Raw genomic sequence first — 5,350 nt, 5'->3', positions numbered from 1 at the left:
TACCGAGCAATTAAATTATACCTCTAAAGACTTACTCAGAAGGCAAATGGTAGAGCCAAAAGCTTACACAGCACTTGTTGGATGTATTGCTGTGTAGATCTCCCACATGTTAAATGTCTAAGCAGACTTTTCAGGGCTAGAGAGTGACTTTATTGAGCAACTGTATAAGGTAAAACATCTCTAAATGGAATAATTTAGGGGAAAGATGGAGGAAGGGACCAGAAGAGGAAATGACATTTTAAAAGAGGTGCTTTTAAGGAGGCAAGGTTAGAATGATCCATGTGATACTGGATGAGAATTGGAGACATCAGTATGAATTCATGTTTAGCTTAATACAGGCACACATGGATTACATGTAGAAAATTTGCAGCTGTGTATAAATACACTGGTTAGTATACTGCATGCCACATACATTTCCTTGCTCTGTCAGCTGAGAGGGCTTAGAACCAACAACATCCCAATAGCAACAAGCACACCCACCACCCAGATCTTGGTTTCTATAACCTTTCTCCAATGGAAGGAACCATGGCTCCTTGGAAGGCTTCTAGCCCTGGGCAGGTAATATAGAAGAGGGGTCTATAGTGTCAGAAAATAAGGGAGTGCTAAAACCAACAAACGAACAAAAAAAGGTGAGGGGTATGTTAAAGGGAGCCAGGAACCAATTGAAAAGGCTCCCAGCGACCAAAGCTAGAACAATATTAACAACAAAACAAATCTTAGTATCAGATTATAACCTAAAGTGTAAATAAATACCTATGAACCCATACTAATATGAATAAATGATTGAAAAATAAATGGGGGAAAAGAGACAAAGTTTCCCTGCAGAAGAATTCAAAATAATTTGTGTGGATACTCCACACTGAAGGAGATGGAACATAACTCCTTACCCCTTAAGTGTGGAGTACATATGATGACTTCCTTTCAAAGAGTCCAGGATGGAATGTGGGAAGAAGAGAGTACGCTTGCAGTGCAGAAACCTGACAAACACGACCCTAGCCAGGTGATCAAAGTTCACATCAGCAGAGATAAGTCATCTTTCTATTTGTCTCACATATTCCTTATTTCTTCTTTCTTGCCTTCTCTTAGACTGATTATTATTTTTATAATAATATTTTATCCCCTCTACTAGCTCTTAGCTATGCCTTTATTATTTTTTGAATGGTGGCTCTAGTGACCTCAATATGCAACTTTAATATATCCTTGTCTATATTAAATAAATATTATGGCACTTCATGGATGAAGTCATACCCCTAAAACACTTTTATTCCATTTTACCCCTTCGTTCCTTAGCACCATTTTTTTTATGTGTTTTACATATAAATCCCACAAGGCTTGCTATTATTTTTATCTAAACATTCAAACATCTTTTAAAGATTCAGAAAATGAAAGATAGTCTTTTCTATTTACCCACATGTTTACTTTTTTCCAGTACTTTCCATTCCTTCCTGTAGATTCAGGCTTCCATCTGGCATAACTTCCCTTTAATTCACAAAAATCTCTAGTTACTGTAGTGATATAAACAAAATGGCCCATTTATAATACGTAAGATCTGTTAATAACACATTCTGTCAGATCTTGTTTGTTTGAAAATGTCTTTATTTCCTCCCTTTTTCTGAAGTATATTTTCATAGGATGTATAATTCTAGGTTGATATTAAAAATTTTTTTTGTTATTATTTGCTTTTTTTGTTATTTGTAATCATTTTATTTGTTATTTTTTTCATTTGCCACTTTAACAGTGGTATTCCATTATCTTCCAGATTCTATTATTTCTGTGTGTAAGTCAGTTGTCATCTGTGTTTCTCCTCCCAATTCCCCCACCCAAATAAAGTGTCTCTTTTTCTCCTCTGGCTTTTTTTGGGGAGGGGGTATGACAGAGGCCTGATCCCTTGATATTGCCATACATGTAAAAATATATAATTTAAAGTCAGGGAAATAATAATCAGGTCAGTGTTACCTCCCTTCCTCCCCTTTGGCACAGCTTTTCCAACTGGCTTCCTTTCTAGCTTCTTCCTTCAAAATCCTGGAGTGTGAGGGGCAGGGGTCACTTCTTGGCAGCTTCCACTTGAGCTGCCAAAATCTGCTGCTTTCTGAGCAGCCAGGAATGTGGCCCACTTCTTCTGGAAAGCTGCCAACTCTCCTGAACTGAGGTCCTTTGCCACACGAAGGCCCAGGGAATGGGAAGAGCCAGTGAACAATAGACAACAGGGGCACATCCTGCAAGGCAAAGGCATCATCCTGTGCTTTAACTCAGGTGATTTCATACACATACACCAAGCCTGGCACCTTCTTCCCTGTCTGCCAGGCCCCCCTTCTCAATCCCAGCAGCTGCCTTCAGAAAATAGGAAACAGTGAGTTATCCAATTTTGATTTCACACGTCCTGTCAGGCTTCACAAAGCTCTTGGTGGGCAAAGGAATATCTTCTTCTTTTTTTAATGTTTATTTGTTTTTCAGAAAGAGAGAGAGAGAGTGAGCATGAGCAGGGAAGGGGCAGAGAGAGAGGGAGACAGAATATCTGTGCTGACAGCGCAGAGCCTGATGCAGGGCTTGAACTCACAAACTGTGAGATCATGACTTGAGCCGAAGTCCGATGCTCAACCAACTAAGCCACTTAGGTGTCCCAGGAATGCCTTCTTTGATGTCCTTTGTCTTCTTCTTCTTCTTTTTTTTTAATGTTTATTTATTTATTTATTAAAAAAAATTTTTTTTTAATGTTTTTATTTATTTTTGCGACAGAGAGAGACAGAGCATGAGCAGGGGAGGGACAGAGAGAGAGGGACACACAGAATCGGAAGCAGGCTCCAGGCTCTGAGCTGTCAGCACAGAGCCCGATGCGGGGCTCGAACCCACAGACTGCGAGATCATGACCTGAGCCGAAGCCGGATGCTTAACCGACTGAGCCACCCAGGCACCCCTAATGTTTATTTATTTTTGAAGGAGAGTGAGACACAGTGTGAGTGGGGGAGGAGCAGAGAGGGAGACACAGAATCTGAAGCAGGTTCCAGACTCCGAGCTGTCGGCACAGAGCCCAGCATGGGGCTTGAACCCACAAGCTGTGAGATCATGACCTGAGCTAAGTCAGATTTTTAAGTGACTCAGCCACCCAGGTGCCCTGATGCCCTTTGCTTTCTCATTGAACTTCTTGCAGAACTGGTTGATGAAGACGCCTCGCTCACTTAGGATGGGGCCTCCGGGGCACCTGGACATGGTCTGGGCTGCCCACATGATAGTCTGAATCATGCTGCTGGCCTTAGGCTTCCTGAGGGCCTGAGTGGCCCAGCTTGGCTTCAACATGATGAGGGGTTCGGTCCTTAGCTCACTTCGAAGCAGTAGTAAGAGCAGCAACTTCGGCACTGCCACCCTGGATTCCCCTCTGGCTATTTTTAAAGAATTTGTCTTCTATCTTTGATTTTCAGTGACTGTAATGTGCCTGGGAGCAATCTTCTTTCTATTCATCCTGTTTGCAGTTTGGTGAGTTTCTTGCATATGCGGTTTCATGTCTTTTATCAGTTTAGAAAATTCCTGACTGTTTTATCTTCAAATATTTCTTTTACCCAGTTTTCTCTCTCCTTGCTTTCTGGGACTCCAATTCTATGCATGTAAGACTATTTGATATAGTCCCCTGAGTTTCTAATATTTTTGTTTTTAATATTTTTAAAATTTCTCTGTGCTTCTCTTTGGATCATTTATATTGACCTATCTTCAAATTCTCCAATGCTTTTTTCCCCTGTGTCCCGTATTCTGAGCAATTTAATTCTTTTACCCTTTGTTGTGTCCACAGCTCTTCACTATTCACTAGCTTTAAAGAATTAAATACACAGATATAGATGTAGATGTAGATATAAATTTTCCCTTGGAAAGAGCATCAGTCTTTCATAATTGTCTACATTGGAGTGGTTGTTAAACAATCTTAAGTCATCCAGGGAACTTGTTAAAAATTCATATTCCTAAGAAATGCCATCAGAAGGGCGCCTGGGTGGCTCAGTCGATTAAGCGTCCGACTTCGGCTCAGGTCATGATCTCGCGGTCCGTGAGTTTGAGCCCCGCGTCAGGCTCTGTGCTGACAGCTCAGAGCCTGGAGCCTGTTTCAGATTCTGTGTCTCCCTCTCTCTCTGACCCTCCCCCATTCATGCTCTGTCTCTCTCTGTCTCAAAAATAAATAAACGTTAAAAAGATTAAAAAAAAAAAAAAAAAAAGAAATGCCATCAGACACCAGCCAATATCTAGGGTACTAAAAAATCCTCCAGATGGTTCTGATGCAGGAGTCCCCAGGAACCCTTTGAAAAACTCTCATTTGTTAAAAGCATAAAGTCAATATCTAGTTGGCAGTTGGAAAAGGCAAATCAGCATTAATTGAGACCTAAGACCATCAACAAAGCTATCAGATTGCTTTACTAAGGCCAAATTTAAAAACAAAACAACCTAATTTAAACAAATGGGTACACATGGAAATAGACACAGCCTAAAATTGTCGAAAGCCAGGAAGTTGCTTCATTTCAGATGGTATTGATTTCACGTTGGACTGTGGCTCTTTAGTAAGCCAACTGGAGACATAGACAACTTGGGGAAACAAGATTTTCATAGATCTGTTCATTTGTGTTGGTGGGCTGGTGCAATTCTTGAGGGTCTCTAGAGAGAAATATAAGGTTTTAAGGCCTGAAACAAATACCAAGAGCCAAAGACATTAACTGGCATATTATGTAGCTAATTTTTAAACAAACATACCAGAAACTGTACATTCAAATGAGTGCTGTCCTCTTCAACAGGGTATGTAATGCAGAAGGACAAAGACAAATAAGTTGAGTATCAATACCAATTCATTGGTTTGGTGCCCCAAAAAGCTGGATCTGGCTCAGTAGGAAAGAGTGCTTTCATCTACTAGCAAGATCAGCCATGAGCATGGTAGGGGACAGTGGGAACACACAGACTGTATAACTACCTTGCTGGTTTAATAGTAAGATCTCTGGATTAGGGGTTTGAGGATCTGAACTTGAATCTTGGTTCTACCATTTATCAGCTGTGAGATTTTTGAAAACACATTTTGTGAGCCTCAGTTTCTTTAATTTAATGGCAATTAGTCCTAAACAATATTTCCACTGTCTCTTTCATAGATATGTATGTGATAGCCCCTTTATAATTTATAAAGAAATAGTCATAAGTTATTCAAAGTCACTTTGGTGGGCTATGGTCTTATTCACAATAATTTGGTCATTGCACGTAATACTTTGGGAGTGAATTGACAAACAGTTTGAGCAACTTGGAAAAAGGACTTTTATATGTACCTTGTTTTTATAATTCAGCCAGATCACTGACAAATTGATCACGACCTTTGGATCCAAATGACATGGTT

The 5,350-nt window shown here is 40.1% G+C and overlaps 1 pseudogene; it reads right to left on the bottom strand.

Annotated features, from left to right (window-relative positions):
* Positions 1–2,043: 2,043 nt before the first annotated feature.
* On the bottom strand, positions 2,044–3,294 carry LOC122215120 (annotated as a pseudogene).
* Between the last annotated feature and the right edge of the window lie 2,056 nt (positions 3,295–5,350).

Source organism: Panthera leo, chromosome A3 (assembly GCF_018350215.1).
Source record: "Panthera leo isolate Ple1 chromosome A3, P.leo_Ple1_pat1.1, whole genome shotgun sequence".
NCBI classification, from domain to species: domain Eukaryota; kingdom Metazoa; phylum Chordata; class Mammalia; order Carnivora; family Felidae; genus Panthera; species Panthera leo.
Note: the sequence above shows the minus strand (reverse complement) of the source record. Positions and strands in the feature narration are given on the sequence as shown.